The following is a 17,541-nucleotide window of genomic DNA, read 5'->3' on the forward strand; positions in this document are numbered from 1 at the left end:
GCTGTGCTCTCATCCCCAGCTGTCCCCAGCCCTTGACACCCACCTCCCCAGAACCTCCCTGACTGTCCAGCTGAGGGAGCCAGCCGCTCCCACCCTCAGTTCCTTGCCGGCTTCTTTCACAACAAATCATCACAACTGGGTTTTTTTTTTGTTTTAACTTGTTTCCTGCCCTCCAGCAAGTTGTTACTGTCCTGTGCTCTGGGCCTTCCTCTCGCATGGGTCCCTAAGACACTGACCTGTCCTTAGAATGTTCCGGGCCTCTCCCTGGAGCACCCTGTAAAGCCAGCCACCCACCTGGGCAGGTGGTGAGGTACCCAACACCAGAGATGCTCAGAAATTGGACTAGGTGATTGCTGAGGTCCCGTGCAGCTTCATGTGGCTGGAGCTGTGGTTCCAGATCTCCCTGACCTAAGTTTAAAGAGTGATGTGCGTTTTCACGATTCTTCCCTTCAGGTTCTCTTTCTGCCTGGGTCCGGCTGCCTTCCTGGGGATGTGGTTTCGTCAGGCTTCCCGCCTCTTTCTTTTTCTCACCTGCCTGGCCCCGCTGTGGCCTCCTGGAGCCACCGTGGCTGCTGTGGCACCGTTCCTCAGCACAGAGCACATCAGGACAAAACCAGCCTCTCCCCCTGGCATAGCTGCCTCTCACAGCTGAGCTCTGAGGTGATGTTGACTAGAAGCTTCTGTCCCCTGGGGTGCTCCTGGGGTGGCACAGAGACAGGCGAGTGAGTAGTGGGCCCTACACCTCCCCTGTGCAGCTCAAAGTTCCTGCTTCCTAAGGAGCCGTATTCTCCGGATCATTCTCTCCTCTGCTGCTTCACTGGCTCTGCTTACAGGCCCTCGCCACACCCTTAAGGGCTCCCATCTGCTGGAGCATTTGGGGGAATCCCCCAAATCTGGTGTAGACCAGGCTAAATCTATCAAAGTGGAGGGAACTCAGGCCCTCTTCTTCCTGGGGCTCTCCAGATCCTACTCCTAACAGTGGTGTGGGACCCTTGAACAAGCACATTTACATACGTGTGCACACACGCACACATATGGGCATGCGTGTGCATGTGCAAGAACAAGATGGCACAAGCTAGACTCCTCTGAAGAAAACAGATATGTTTCCCTGCCCGCAACGAGGAGAACTTACAGAAGCCTAGAGATCATGTTACCGCAGTTCTGAATGAGAAGAGCTTACTACCCACAAATCGGGGTTTGGGTCTCCACAGGTTGCCCGGGTCTGTTTTTTCCTTTAAAGACTTTAGATACAGGGGCACCTGGGTGATTCAGTCGGTTAAGCGTCCGACTTCAGCCCGGGTCATGATCTCACGGTTCATGGGTTCAGGCCCCACATTGGGCTCTGTGCTGACAGCTCAGAGCCTGGAGCCTGCTTCGGAGTCTGTGTCTCCCTCTCTCTCTGCTCCTCCCTTGCTCGCAGTCTGTCTCTCAAAAATAAGTAAAAAACATTAAAAAAAAGATGAAAAATAAATAAATAAATAAATAAACAAATAAAGACTTCAGATACAATTATCTGGTGAAGACCACTGGAGAATGAAACCAATACTAAGGAAATGAGAAAGTTTGTCATTTGAGTGTCTAGATTCAACTGTACCTGAAGTCATATATATCTCTGGACTTTTCGGTTCAAATAAATTTCTTCTTCCTTTTTTTTTTTTTTTTTTTTTTTTTTTGCTTTAGCCCGTGTGAGTGGGATTCCTGCCACTCAAACCCACAGCAGTCCTGACTCACACCTTTGTAGGCTCACGTTGGCCTCCTCCCTTCCAATGGCTGCTTGAGGGTTACACCCTATACTTAAAACACTGCAGACCCCGAAGCCAGAGGGAGCTGAGAGTGCATCAGTTTAACCTCCGTGCTGGGAAGTCTGGGGAGCCTGTGGCCCAGAAAAGGAGAAGGACTGTGCAGTGACCTTGGACCCCTCTTATCTTCCTCTTTTCTTGTATGGCTTTCAATTTTGTTGGAATTTTCTAATTTGGGCAATAGCCTTAGAAAAAGAAAAGATTAGGGGCGCCTGTGTGGCTCAGTCAGTTAAGCGTCCAATTCTTAATTTTGGCTCAGGTCATGATCTCACGGTGTGTGGGTTCGAGCCTCATGTCAGGCTCTGGGCAGACAGTATGGAGCCTGCTTGGGATTTTCTCTCTCTCCCTCTCTCTCTCAGCCCTTCCCCTGCTCATGCTCTCCCTCTCTCTCTCAAAATAAGTAAATAAACATAAAAAAAGATTAAACAAAATTACTTAGGAAGCATGTTTAACGTACAGGTACTTGAGTCTGATCCCTAGCTAATTTGGGTCAGGGGTTCCTGGAGCCCCAAGGGGGTCCGTGTCTAGGCTACCCCCGGGGGTGGGGGGCGGTTGACCAGAAACGAAAACACCTGGACTGGATGACTCACTCAGAGGTGCCTTGTACCTTGATTCCTATGGCCTACCTGTGACCCTTCCCCAACCTCTGGAGCCCCAGCTCAGCCTAGACATGACCGGAACAAGCCTATAGCTCATGTGCACAGCACCCTACAGTGTAGTCTGTCTTGCAGAAGCTGGTATGAGACCCGTACCAGCAGACGATGGACAGTAACAACTGCCATTTATTGGGCACCTACTTTGTACGGTGCTTTGACTTCATCTGGTTTCGTCCCCCCAGTGGATTTGCGGGGCGTGTTACTGCCCCGTTTCTCGGATGAGGAGCGTGGGGCTGGGGCAGGAAAGACAACTTGCTCGAAGCCGGGGACAGGAGAGGGCAGGGCTGGGAAATGGTAACCCGCCAATTGAGAGCGGCTGTTCCAGGCGCGGCCTCTTGGGAGAAGCAGCGAGTCCCCCTTTTCTGCCCAAGTGCCCTGCACCCAGTAGGGGCAGGGGAGTGTCCAGCAGCTGCTGGGTGCCTGGTGCTGGGCTCGATGCTTTCGGGGCACTTTCCCCAGCTAGTCCTCACGACCACCCTGTGAGGAGGTTTTGGGAGCCCCATTACCAGTTGAGGAAACTGAGGTTCAGAGAAAGGAGGTGGCTTGCCCTGGCCTTACAAAGACAGCAACTGGTCATCTGGGTCCCCAGGGAAGATCCCTCCACCCCTGTCACACTGAGGCCAGCTGGTGGGGCGGGAGAGCCCTGGAGCTTGAATATCCTGTTTATCCCTCAGCCTCTGCTGTTTGAGTTGGTTGTAACGCCTGGTGCCCTGGGCCTGTGTCAACCCGGAACAGGCCTCAGGAAACGCCAATGGGTGCCACTTGGCATCAGGCTGGGGAGCCCTGGCAGAGGGCTCAGGAGCATCCCGTGTGTCTCCTCTGTTCCCCCACCTGCCGCTCAGTAAGGACCCGGCGGCCTGTCCTTCAAGCAAACGTGGCCGGGGCGAGGGTGGGATGGGACTGGTGGCTGGGGACCTAGCTCTCCTCACGCTGACCGTGGTGCTACCATTAGAGCATGAGCAGGGTGGTGGCCCAGGTCCCCAAGCCTGGGGTGGGGACCTGGAGAACCCCTCTAATAGAGCTGTGCTGGGTGGCCTTGGACCAGTCATCAGACCCCCCCACCCCTCGCCTGGCACCTAGTTCTGCCAACGTGGGGCCCCTTTCCTCCGGCCTTGGGGCACAGAGCTGAGGACAGGGCTGAAATCCCTGAAGAGAGTTTTTCCCACCCCAGGGACACAGCCCAGAAGGCCGAATGTGTCGTGAAGACCTCAGGCCTCGGTTTCCTCGTCTGTAAAATGGGATAAACACCCCCGTGCCTGGATCCCAGGGGCAAAGTGGAAATCAAAAGGGTGCCGAGGGGGCTCTGAGGGTGGTGGTCAGAGCCTGGCTCGGGGCGTGGGCAGGCCTGGCTTCAAATCCCCTGTCTCTGCCTGTTGCTGGCTGAATGACCTGGATAAGGGGTGTCATCTCTGGAAGCCTCAGGTTCCCAATCTGTGAAATGGGACTAACAGTGGGATTTACCCTCCAGGGGTGTTGTTGAGGATGAGGAGGGTAACCTGTGTGGAAGGGTTAGCACGAGGTAGGCCCTCGACACATGGTAACGGCAGTGACGAGGGTGATTAAAGTTATTGCTGGTTTCTGGTCCCTTTACTCCTGTCCACCTCGGTTTTCCCATCTGCACACAGCCCTGCCACCACGGGGTTAGTGACAAGGCTAAAGGAGACAGTGCGTCCGATAGGCTTCATGCTCACCTAATGGCGGCTGTGCCTCTTCTTTTTGTGTGCAGTGAGGTCCTGATGAGCTGAAATGGGTTCAGGCTCCCCGTAGACCAGTGCCCACCAGTCCCGGCTCCCTGCGCCGCTGGTGTGTGGCTCGTGCATTTCCTCACTGGGCCTCAGTTTCCCCTCCCGGGCCAATTTAGGGAGGTCTGAGAACTCTGGTCTCGTGCACGACTCTGATCGCAGGGTTCGATGGAACATTCTGCTGAGATGGCCTCTGAGGCAGTTCCGGGGCTTGGAGGGGATGGTTGGCGAGTGATGTCTGCCACCTTTCAGGCCGGGCAAGAGGAGCCTGGGTGATCACTAACGGTCCCTCCGGCTTGGCCTGAGCACATCTGCGTTGAGTTGGCCTTGGTTGTGTGTCTCAGTCTTTCCCCTTGTTGACTGTGTGACAGCAGGCCAGTGCCCTAACCTCTCTGAGCCTCTGTTATTTTTAGCATAAAGTGAGACTCAGAATGGTTTCTACCTCAGAAGAGCTGCTAGCGGGGGGCTAGAGGAGGAAATGGCAGTGGAGAGCCCAGCTCAGCTCCTGCTGGAGGTGTTCCGTGGATAATAGTTACCGTCTTCGTTATTGCTGCAGTAAACAGTAGTGAGGGGTGATGCAGCACAGTGTGTAGGAGCCCAGGGAAATTGGGAGGGTGACAAGGGGCAGTGTGGGAGCATGACAAAGGACACAACAGGCCTGGGCTTAAATCCTCCCCCGGCCATTTACCAGCCCTGTGACCTTACCCTCTCAGAGACTCAGCCTTCTCATCTCTTAAGGGGGCACAATAAGTGTGCCTACCTCCCAGGACCAGTCTGAAAAGGAGACAAGGTAACATGTGTACAGCCTGTAAGCGCTTTTGAAAGAATTGTGGTTCTCATCCTCCAAATTTTTTTTTTTTAACGTTTATTTATTTTTGAAACAGAGAGAGACAGAGCATGAATGGGGAGGGTCAGAGAGAGAGGGAGACACAGAATCTGAAACAGTCTCCAGGCTCTGAGCCATCAGCACAGAGCCCGACGCGGGGCTCGAACTCACGGACCGTGAGATCATGACCTGAGCTGAAGTCGGACGCTTAACTGACTGAGCCACCCAGGCGCCCCTCATCCTCCCTCTAGAATGGAAGCTCCAGAAGGCAGGAATTCTTTAAAAAAACTTCTTTTTTTTTTTTTTTTTTTAACATGTATTTATTTTTGAGAGACAGAGTGAGACAGAGTGCAAGCCGGGGAGAGTCAGAGAGGGAGACACAGAATCCGCAGCAGGCTCCAGGCTCTGGGCTGTCAGCACAGCTCAAACTCGCGAACAGCGAGACCATGACCTGAGCTGAAGTCGGACGCTTAACCAACTGAGCCACCCAGGCTCCCCGCTGTTATTATTTCTACACACAGGTCAAGGACTTCGCCCACAGGTGGCTCCCCCAAAGAAGAGCCATGGCTCTCTGTCTGCTAGTACTTTCCACGCGTATCTGCCTCTCCCCAGAGGTTATGGCACAACCCACCTCTCCTTTCTCGCTCTGGCCCCTGCTTGCTGACCTGCTTGGTGGCCCTCGGGGTGCAGAGTGGCCTTGAGCATGGGCTTGGCTGGCCAGGCCCGCTTCTCCCCTCAGCTGTGCAGCCTTGGGTCTCCCTGGCCTCTCTGCTCTGGGTGCTAATGCTGGGCTCAGTGTTTCTCCGGTCTGCTGTGATGTCTGAGGACGTCAGTCTGGGGCTGGCACAATGCTGAGGTGCTGTATCAGTGTCCCCTCCCAGCCAAGTAAACGATCTCCAAACCCTCAGGACGCGGGTGTGAGGGGGCACGCAAAGGGCCTTTGGTGGTGGCCGGGGAGGTTGGTCCCCTCCGAGGCCACCTGAGGTCCAGGCCGCTCGTCCGAGCCATCCCGGAAACAGAAACAGTGACAGCTCCTCTTGCGTATTCTGTCCCCTCTGTCCCCTCTCCAGGGGACAGGCAGTCTCCACGCATGGCAGGTATTTGCCTTTTGGGGACAAGGGCCCCAGCCTTGAGGGTCGTGGGATGAATTTCTCATTGAAAATCTCCAGTGAGGCATTAAGGATTAGCTGGCTGTCTCAAGCCTGGGACGTGCTACCTCGGTGTGACTACTAATCTCCACCGTGGCAGCTTCCTGGTCCCACTGACCCAGCCCTTAACCTCTGAGCTGGTATCTTTTTCCCAACATGGCTCAATTCCCTGGCAAGAAAGGTCCTAAAAGGTCATCCAGCTCACTGAGACCAGACAGGGGGAGCGGTGGGGCTGAGGTTGCAGAGGGGTGGGGCCTGGGGGCTGGGCTGAGGCTCCCCCTCTCCACCCCTTCCTCAGGCGATGATGGCTGCAGAGATGCGCACCCACTCATCCACCCAGTGAAATTCCTGTATTTTACTGGAAAAGACTGAAAGGATTGTCCCTTTTCCTTTGAAATCAGTCAGGTGCGAATAATTCATCCAATTTACAATAGGCCCCCAGTTTCCCACACTTGAACTACCCACTCAGGAATTCTTGGCAAACAAGAAGGATCCAAGTGACAAATGTTTTCCCATGTATTGTCATTTTCACGACTGCTCAATGTAACAGTGAACAAAGTTGTCACAGTCTGAAGACCTTTAATTACACATGTTGGGATCCTGACGTTGGTTTTCTTTTCCTGATGTTAGAGAAAACACATTTTGTTTTTTCAGCTCTCAAACATTTCCCTCATTCGTTCACTCCCTCGTTCGTTCATTCATGTAACAAATGTAAGTTGTTTTGAGCTGGGACCACTCTTCCATTTGATCACCGTTTATTGGGCACCTCCTGACTACCACACCCTGTGTTGCAGTCAAAGATGACCTTGTTCCAGAGACGGGCCACCCTGTGGGGCAGTAGGTGAGCCCCTGCCATCACTCATGAGTGGCAGGAAATTATAGTGTCATATGTACTCACTCCCCCCAGACAACCAGAGGCAGGTGCTATTTTGTTCCCATTTTATAGACAAGGAAGCTGAGGCACAGAGAGGCCAAGTGAATAGCTCAGGGTCGCTCACAGTGAGTACTTGGGATCAGAGCCCAGGTAGCCTGGTCCCAGAGTCCATGCTCCGAGCCTCTCACACCACGCACTCGTTTATACCCTGGTAACTCACACCCCCTTGGCCTGTGGGAGCCCGTCATGGGCGGGGGAAGCGCTCGGATTCGTGTCTCTTCCCTAGCACCACCCAGCCCAAGGTCGGTGTCAGAGGAAGCACTCATTAAAATGTGTTAGTTGGAGGAACGTGGACTGGAGCTCCTTCAGGTCACGGCTCATGGCTCATGGCTCCGCCTCTTTGTGCGTCCGGCAGTCAGCTGTGGCCTGGCTTGCAGTGGGTCCCCATAAACACTAGAGTGCATTAGAATGCGAGGAACAGGTTAACGGACAGGCTGGCCATCTGGCCGAATAGATAAATGTAGGGGATGAGATCCAGAGTCCAGCGAGAAGATTCCAGAAACCTATGCCTCCCTCTCCCGTCCATCCTCCCATCCCTTCATCCATTCATTCATCCCATATTTATGGAGCTTCTATTCTGGCCCTGCGCCACGCCAGGTGCTGCGCCCCAGAGAGCACTCGTGTGTGCGTCTACCCTCAGACCCCACCAGAGTGTGGAGGCAAACATACCCGCCTGTGATTACTCTCCGCGAAGCAGGTGACATACTTGAACACGTTCTGTGCTTTGAAAACCCCTGCAGATGGTCAGAATTTTTCCTCCTGAGGCTTCGCTGCTGTCCCTGACACAGAGCCTGGTCCTGGTGAAGGCTCTTCATAAACAGAATCACGTTGAACTGAGCCTTTTGAGACTTGAACGAAATGATAAGACATTATGGTACAGGTGGACACAGAGAAGACAGAAAACAAACACTGGCATAATCCCCAAGCCTGGGGTGGCTTTGAGTATGTTTATCTTGCAGGGACTTGTAGTAATTGACCAGGCCTCAGTTTAAGTCCTAACCCTCCTACTTCCTAGCTGTGTGACCTTAGGCAAGTTACATCGCCTCTCTGAGCCTCCAATCCTCATTTGCAAACTAGAAATCACCCAAAGGCCAATTTGCTGACACTGGCGTGAGGATTAGGTGAGCTTTAAGCCCCTCAGCACGGGGCCTGGCACATAGTAAGTGCTCAGTTAAGATAGGTCTGCAATGCCTGCCTGGGAGAAGGGCGGAGGGTCTCTATCCTGACCCTGCTTCTTACCAGCTCTGTGATTTTAGGCCAGGTAAGTCAGTTCTTCGAACCTTCTCTCTAAAACCAGGGGCCGATCCTGGCAAGGAGGGACTGGGGGTGCATTAAGTGAGAGGAGGCAGAGTTCCAGAACACTAGGTAGAGGCCGCCCAGGAGAAAGTATGGAGACAACAGCGAGCTGCCTGCCTTTCCTCACAGGACCTGGGTCCAGTGCGATCTCCGCTTACCACCATGCTCAGGCTCTCTGTTTCTTCTGGATCATCCCCAGGACTTCCTCTCTGGCCTCCTGAACCTGCTTTGCATCAACTCCTCCCAGTGCCCTGAGCTAGGTCTGAGGATGTCACACCCAGGCAGATCCCCCCCCATCCTTCAGGGCACCCCTTCTATGAAGCCCTCACCGGCACACTTAGCCGGCACTTCTCACTCGTAGGTTTTGAACAGGTGTCTTCCTTGCACGCGCATGCGCGCACACACACGCACAGACACACACGATTGTCAACTCGGGGAGGCCAAGGTCTGTCTGGGATTCATTTCATTTCCCGCCGTGTCTGACGCAGAGTGAGCGGAGATGCGTTTGTCAATTGCATCTGTCAGGGTTATTTGGGTTGCTGGGAATGGGAAGCACAACCCAAACTGCCTTAGGTGTGAAAGGGAGTCCTTGCTCACACAACCTGAAGGTCCACGGGTTTCAGGCGCGGCTGAATCCAAGTGCTCAAAGGAATCTTCGGGACCGCGCTCCTCTTCGCGACGTGGCTCTGTTTTCTTCACTGGCTTCTTTCTCAAGCTAGCTCCCCGTTAAAGGTGGCAGGAACAGCTACTGGCGGCTCCAGGTCCGCACCCTGTCTTAACAACCGTAGCAGAAAGAGGGTGTTTCTTCCCTGATATTCCTTCAAAGTCTCGGGCTGACCCCCGTTGGCCCAGTTGGGGTTACGTGCTGGGCTCTGAACAAACCGCAGTGGCTGGGGTGCAGGAACAGGGACTGGCCGGTAGGAACACACCCCGGGGGGGAAAGGAGGAAGAGCTGCAATGCTTAGAGGCAGGAGGACCCTTAGAGGCAGGAGGACCGCGGGGGTGAGGGGGGGGAGCCAAAGGAAGAACTAATTTCAAGGAGGAGGAAATAGCGGCTGTGTTGGGGCCACGTAGGATGAAGCCGACCAGGGTCCACAGAGTTCCTCCACGTTGAAATTGTTGAGGACACTGTTGGAGCTGGGCTGTGGGGTGACCGATGGAAGCCAGGTGGGGAGGGGGCTGGCCGCGCCCCCTACGCGCCTGCTGCTCAGTGGGTGACACAGGGACCAGCAGCCTCAGCCTCTGCAGGGAGCTTGTGGGAATGCAGACTCTCAGGCCCGGACCAACCCCGCCAGGACCCACAGCTTCACCAGAGCCCAGGGAGGCTGCCCGGCTCAGCTCTGGGGAAGCTGGCTGTGAGGGGGGAGAGGGAAGGAGGGAGGGAGCCAGAGGGGGTGTGGTGTCAATGGAAAGGGCCTCGATTCCTCCCAAGGAGGGGCAGGCTGGGGTGTGTTTGGTTGTGCGCTGTTAACAATGAAAGAAATAATTAACTTTCTGTTCACAAGGTGAAACCTCATTAGTATTTTGCAGGACATGATTCCATGTTTGCATGAATCAGATTCACAGCAAATGTGACCCGACTGTATTTGTTGCCTGAAAGAATAAATGTTCCCGAGAGCTTCCTGCTCTGCTTCCTTTGGCAACTGGAGGCCCCTCCAGGCTTGTTTATTGCTGGACCGAGGACACCAGGTGCCCGGGGGCACAGCAGAGACTTGGGGAGAACGCTGAAGGCCACTCCGCTTCCCCCCCTCTCCCTTCTTTGTCCCTCCATCTGGCTCCACGCAGCTCTCCTCCAGGCCCACAGGCGCCTCGTGTGGTTCGCAAATACGGTGCTGGAGAAGGCGGCTGAGAGAATGAATACTGTCACATGTGTTGTTGCTGGGCCAGAATGGCCTTGTGAGCCACACCTGTCAGTGCGTCCTCAGGCCATGGGTCCGTGTGACATGAGGGAGGCCTCGAGAGGCTTGAGGTCTGGGGTCGCTTTGTGCAGGGTGTGGGGAGACCCGCGGAGACCTGGGGCCCTCCTGTCCCTGGGGGTTCCTATGCCCCAATTCTGGCACCTCCAGAATGCGGTCTCCTGGCTGCCACACTGTGAGTCATAGAACCGGGGGTGGCAAAGGGGCTTGGCTTCATGCATCCCAATTGCTTGTGCACCAGTGGGGAAACTGAGGCCAGAGCATCAGGGAGATGTAGGCCGGGACAAGAACCTAGGGCATCTCTCTCCTCTGAGGTTTTGGATACCTCCTGCTCTCTGCCAAGAGACCTGGCTTTGAATTTCACTCTGCCTCCATCTAGCTGGGTGGAAATGGGACAGGCAGCTAGCCTCTCTGAGCCTCAGTTTCTTCATCTGCAAAAAAAGGATATTAATGGCCACCTCCCAAGGTGGTTGTGAGGACCACATGAAGTGATTCATGTGAGGTGCGGAGCACAGGGCTGGGCACGGAACAAAAACAAATAGCTAAGGTCTATTAAACTATCATAATGTTACTGCTATTATTAGCCCCATTTTTCAGATGGGGAGACTGAGGCACAGACAGGTTAAGTGTCTTAGTGGGCTGAAGGAACTGGGATTTGAGCCCAAGTATTATGACTCTCTAGTCCTCACATTTAGTCATGTCACTTCGAGCCTCGGTGTCCCCATATTTAAAATGGAGCTAGTGATACTGATCTTGAGGGATGGCTTTGAAAATTAAAATCATGAAAGGCCCGTGCCCAGCGGGGTGCCTGGCGTCAAAAATGCTGCTTTACATAAGGATCTTCAGGCTTCAGGGTAGGAAGCATGGATTAGCAGGGGCATGGCTCCACCTTGTGGTGTCGTCTGGGGACTGCACCCCCATCACCCGGCCGTCCCGCCAGTCTGTTCTTACTCCTTCCGGAGGTGGAGGGATGGGGGCGAGGGGGCAGCTGAAGCTCATGCAGTTTCCACCCCTGTGATTGCAGGGGCTTCTCTCTGGGGATCAGGGGTGACGCAGAGGGTTTGACTGCGGGTTCTCACACCCCCTTGAACTTTTCTATCCACATCTCTGCACGGTTGCTCCGTTGGCCTCATTGGTTTTAGACTGTTACCCGGTGGAGGCAGCTTGCTACGCAGTCCCAGCCTCTGCACTGCCGCTTTCTTCATGAAGTTTTTTAGGGTTACCCTATGAGATAGGGGCTATTCTCACTCCCATTTTGCAGAAGACAAAACTGAGGTTCAGAGAGTCGGTGGAAGGGCAGGATTTGAACTCAGGTCTAGCTGACTCCAAAGCCTGGCCCCATCACTGTTGCACCAAAGAGCTGTGACAGGGGCCACCCACTCCCTGTCACAGCCTTATCATGAAGGTCTCATGCAAAGCAAGGGTCAGGGCTTCAGTGATGTGGGACCTACTGGCCTGACATTCCTGCTCCTTCCCACCCATCAGGAAGATCTCAGGTTCCCTCTGAGGTCCGGATTCTGACCTTCCAGGATTCTAAAGGTGTGTTCTCTTGTTCCTCAATTTTATTTTTTCCAGGCAGATCCTGAAGTGTATCTTAAACCTGAAAAAGTGGCTTTAGAGCAAATTCATTATACAGGAGAGGAAAGCGGAGGACAGATAAGTGGGAGATGAGGGTACAGGGTCCGAGGGTCCCAGGAAACCTCACTGGTAGCACCCATTGCCTCTGGGCCCTGGAGGGCTTATAGCTCGTCAGCGGCCTGGTATCGTGCGTCTTACGGGAATGCTGTGGCCCTACTTACCGGGTAGAAGATGGCCCCAGCTTCAGCAGCCAGCGACAATGCTCAAGCCCTCGGCTGTACGGCAGACCTACCTCCTGATGGGGGCGCCATGTTCACAGCCCGGTCTTCCCCCACTGGAGCTCCATTCCTTTGGTTCAGTTCTTAGAGACTCCCCTGCCATAACCAGCCCATGCTGACCTACCTTCCTGGAGAGGTACTCCGTCTTCCAGCACATCCAAGCCCAAGCCCAACAAAGGGACTGTTGGCAGTTCGGCTGTGGCAGATCATCAAGTGACGGTCTCTCGAGATGGGGCCAGAGTTCCACAGTGACTCTCCGGGGTTTAAACATCCTTACTGGAGTCCGACAGGGTGCCATGCCGATCCTGCAGATAGGAGGACCACTGGGCCTCTGCAACTGGCAGCAAAGAGAGACATGAAAAGTTGTCACTGTGAAGCAGGCCTGTAGTAGCACATGGGAGAGGACAAGAGCGGAGGCCGGAGAGGCCCCTGGAAAAACCATGGCCACTACAGGCCTCTCCGGCCTTCGGCCTTGTCCTCTCCCATGTCCCCAACACTCATCGCTGAAAGAAAGGCTTTTGGAATCTGTGCATATTTTACAGGTGGGACAGGAGAGGCCCAGAGAGAGGAAAGGTCTGGTGTAAGGTCACCTGGAGAGCTAGTAGCTGAACTGTGGCTTGAACTCAGTTCTCAGGATGCCGAGGCCAGGGCTTTCTCTGGCCATCTTCCCTGGCTTTCGCCACAACCACGGAGAAATCCCAGGGAAGCCACTAGAGGCCTCTCAGATGAGTCAGGCCGTTCCTGGCTCTACAGGGCGACTATAGGCTGCCCCTTCCTGCTTGAAGGGGATCGCATCTCCTCCCCTGTCTTTTGCTGGGGACCCAATCTTGGTGAGAAACCTAGAGGAGACGGAGGTGGGCTGAGGCAAGCTATGATGATAGTCCTGAAGTCTGGCCAGGACAGCTCTCCTTTGTCCACTGCTCCTGTCTCCTCCCTTCCTTCCCCCACCCCTCAGCATAGGGGATTTGGGAAATAGAATGAAAACACAATGATGTAATAAAACAACAACAACAACAACAACAACAACAACAAAACCTTCCTGAGGTGCCTGGGTGGCTCAGTCAGTTGAGTGTCCAACTTTTGATTTCAGCTCAGGTCATGATCTCACGGTTCATGGGTTTGAAGCCTGCGTTGGGTTCTGCACTGACAACATGGTGCCTGCTTGGAATATTCTCTCTCCCCCTCTCTCTGCCCTTTCCCTGCTCACTCTTTCTCTCCCTCTCAAAATAAAGAAAATAAAACTTAAAAAAAAAAAAAATCCTCCTTTAAGACTCAGAGATCACTTGGCTTTATTGGAGAGCTTCTCACAATAACGTTGTGCAATATCCCGGGAATCTCACCACGATGCTTTTCACCAAAGTGAGACAGCCTGGAATCTTACATATAATACTAAGAACAACCTCACTTTAACACCAAGAGAATGGGTTAGCCCAGAAACCCAACGGTAATACCTTCACTATGGAATGAGATATCCCGATAGCTGACCACAACAGTGAAATATTTGAGGAACCCCATGATAGAAGTCTTCCCTATGGGGTAGGATATTCCAGGAACCCCACAACACTGATCATTATGGAGTAGAGAACTTCAGCAATTTCCCTGAAGTACTATTACAGAGTGAGTGAATTTCTTGACAATACTCTTCACCATGGAGTAGGTTAGTTCAGGAGCTCTATCTCAATGCTGATGCCTGCGGAGTGGGCTATCCCCAGAACTCCGCTCCTACATTGATCATTATGGAATGGGCTGCTTCAGGAAAATCTATAACAAGGATCACGATGGAATAGGAGAACCTAGAATTCAAATCTAACATTAATCACTATGGAGCAGGCTATCTCAGGAACCCCACTGGTCACTGTGGCATTGCTTATCCAAAAACCCAGCTTTAGTGCTCCTTATGGATCAAAATATGGATTCTGTGTCAGGGAGGCTCTCCATGGCCCCAGAGCCCATGCTTTCAGAGCCCTTGAGAAAGGACTGCTCAACACTGAAGAAGGCAATGAGGTTGGGAAACAATGGGGGTGGAGATGAGAAGAAAAAACTTACTTTCAATCAGCCAGTTAATGAAAGAGGCCGGGAAGTGTTTGTCCTGGGAAAAACTGGAAAGCCTCCATTAATTGAGCACCATCTGCATGCCAGGCCCCAAGTCTCTCATTTGATCCTTACAACAAACTTGCCATAGAGGGATTATAGACAAGAAAAAGGAGACTTGGAGATGTGAACTGCTTTGCCCAGGTCTTACAGTGAGCTGGTGGCAGAGCTGTTCCTACAATCTGGATTCCCAACTCTGAGTCTGGGCAGTTGAGTGCTGGAAGGCATGGGGGATGTTGTTTCCAAGGTCCCTGAAGGTCCTACTTTGTGGAACAAATCATATTCCTCATAATCAGAACTTCCCATGAGCCGGGGTGCTGGCTGGACCATGTTCATGTTTAGAAGAAGCTCAGAAGAGAGGGATGCAGGAGAGGCCACCATGGGCCACTCCCCCAGCTTGGACCACTTCTCCACCGTGGACCACTTCTCCAGCCTGGACCCCACATATTGTGATCCTAAGTAACTAACCTGATTGTTTATTTTATGGATATAAATCTAGGGGAAAGGGGAATAAACCACTAAGTTTTGAATCTCTACTCTGTTGGACAAGGAACCAGACATCTTCTCATCTAATCATTGTACTATAGTTCATACATGTCAAAAACCCATAGATTAAGATACACATGATCTTAATGTGCCACTAAGAATTTTTTTTAATTGCCAACTATGGGATACCATTGAATATAAGACACATGTCAACTTCAGAAATGGTACAATGTGGGGGAAATGTGTGTCTTGGAATTGATGAGCTATGATCACTTCATATGAGTCTGATAATCACTCTCATCTGACAGATGAGAGAACTGAGGCATGGAGACCTAAGGCCATGTGCCCAAGGTTGCACAGTCAAGCAGCAGCCAAGCCTGCCTCTCTTGACAGGGCAGCTGTGGCACATTTGCCTGACAGAGAAGACCAGTGAGTGATGGGGTGGGGCCACCACCGAGCTAGTCTCAGATGTGAAGGTTTGGCTAATCTCAGAAGATTCTTAGGAGAGAACTTGCTGATTTTACCTGAAAGTCCAGGCAGTAATAAGGCTCAGACGATGTGGGCACTTGGGTGAGAGCAGAGTAAAGGTTCCTAAATAACTTGAGTGAGTGGACGTCTGAAGGAGAGAGAGGGACAGAGGTGGCAGTGGGAGGGAGGACAAGAGGAGACACAAGAGATCAAATTGAAATACAGACTCAGAACCTCCTTTGTCCTTGTCATACACAGACTTATCCAGAAGGGGGAGATAATTCCCAAATTGCTGGAAAATACATCGTAGGCCCAGAGCCCTACCGTCTTCCAGTACAAGAGAGTGGAACATTCTTAACTTGGCACATAACAATCCGTCCATCCATCCCTTTATCTGTCTGTACACCCATCCATTATCCTTCATCTTTCCCGCTTCTCTTATATCCATCCATCATTTTTACTGTCTCCTATTCTTCCATCCATTCACCCATACATCTAAATTCCCTTTCCTTCATTCTTCCTTCTTTCCATTCTCTTTCCATCATATTCTGTCCATACCTCCTTGTATTTATCCAGCCACTCATCCATTCTTCTATCCACCCATACTATCGTACATGTTTTCATTTTTCTATTTTACTATTCGTTAATACTTCCGCCCCTTGTTCTGTCATCCAGCCACATTCTCCCCTTTCATTTCCAGTTCATACTCCAACAAAATATATATGGAGTGCCCGCTCTGTGCCCAAGTAGGAGCTATAAGACAAACACAAGAAAAACTACGACAGAGTCCCTCCCCTCAAGGAGCTTTTGTTCTAGTGGAAGAAACCAACAGTTACTATACAATATGATAAGCGTGATGGATACATGCGCACAAGGTCGTGACAGTCCTGAGGAGGGAGTCAGTCCGCCTGGAGAGATCTGGAAAGACTTTGGAGAAGACAAACTATTGGAGCCACAACTTGAAGGGGTGTGGGATTTTTCCAGGCAGAGGGAGGAGCAAAACTATAATGTGTGAAAAGGTCCTGGAGTTTATGGGATGTCTGAGATCAGCTGGCTGGAGCAGCAAGATGGGGACAGAGGACAATAAGGCTGGAGCAGGAAAGGCCTTGACTGCCAGCTTTGGGGGTTTGAACTTGATCCTCCTGGTAACGGGAAGCTCCAGAAGATTCTGATCAGAGATAGGAGTCAGAAAAATCTCTCTGAAGCCATGAAGGGGAGAAAACAGGAGTGGGTGGGGTGGCTACTGCAGTGTCTTAGCAAGAGAGCAATGCTCAAGCCCATGGCACATCTTACTTTTCGGAATGCTCAACTGATTGATGATGCAGAGCCAGAATCAGACAACTGGCACAGCCAAAACACAGATAAGCAGAGGTCTCTGTGACAGGAGGCTTGGGCCACCCTTCCAGCCCAGCCCAGCCCCTGACGGGCCAGGTACAGAGTGGAGTGATTTTATCAGAGTCTTTTATAAACACAACACAAATCTCCTTCTTCCACAGGTGAAAATGGCTTGGCACACGTCAGTCCCCTATTTCTCTCCCCCTTCCCTAGCATCGGGGACGCGGACAAAGGACAGGGCAGTGAAATTCTGGGAGGCTGGAGAGTCCAGGGATAAAACTGCCGGTGTGGACTATCTCTCCCTACCTTGGCTGTCCCTCTGTACCTCTAGCTGATCTGTGGGGTCTACCTTTGTCAAACTCACCACGTTGGGTAAGGAGTTCTGCAGGACCCGTTTCAGCATGACTTCTGTCCCTGAAGAGAGCAGGCTGCAAAGGGGATCAGGGAAATTTATAACAACCATTATAGCTGATGGTTATAAAATGTTTTTCTTTCTGCTCCAAAGACCAGTCTCAGCGCTTGGCAAATATTAACTCAAATTACCATGATAGTTAAAAACACAGATTGTTTACCTCCCAGTGCCGCTATTTCCTGGCTGTGTGATCTTGTCCAATTTACATAGCCTCTCTGTGCATCTCCTGTGTAGCATGTAAAATAAAGTTCTTGTGACGATTCAGTAAGTAAAAGAAAGATATGGGCTGGAGGGCTACCTGTCATCAAAAGGGCATCTAGCACCTTATGAACAGGTGGGAGCTTTTACATTCCTTGGGACTTGCTTTAAGGTGCATAGAAGGCATTTCTTCTTAGAAACCATGTTCTAAAATAGTGGTTGCCAAGTGGCAGGTTGCAGACCAAAAGAGGCCCACAGGAGTGTCTTCTTTTGCAAGCACAGTCTTTTAAAATTTTAGTGAGTTTTCAGAACTTAAAAATGAAGTAACTTTACATAAAAACTCAAATATCCAGTTTCTGTTTAAGATTCAGAAATCTG

The sequence above is a fragment of the Panthera leo genome, chromosome A3 (genome assembly GCF_018350215.1).
Source record: "Panthera leo isolate Ple1 chromosome A3, P.leo_Ple1_pat1.1, whole genome shotgun sequence".
Lineage (NCBI taxonomy): Eukaryota > Metazoa > Chordata > Mammalia > Carnivora > Felidae > Panthera > Panthera leo.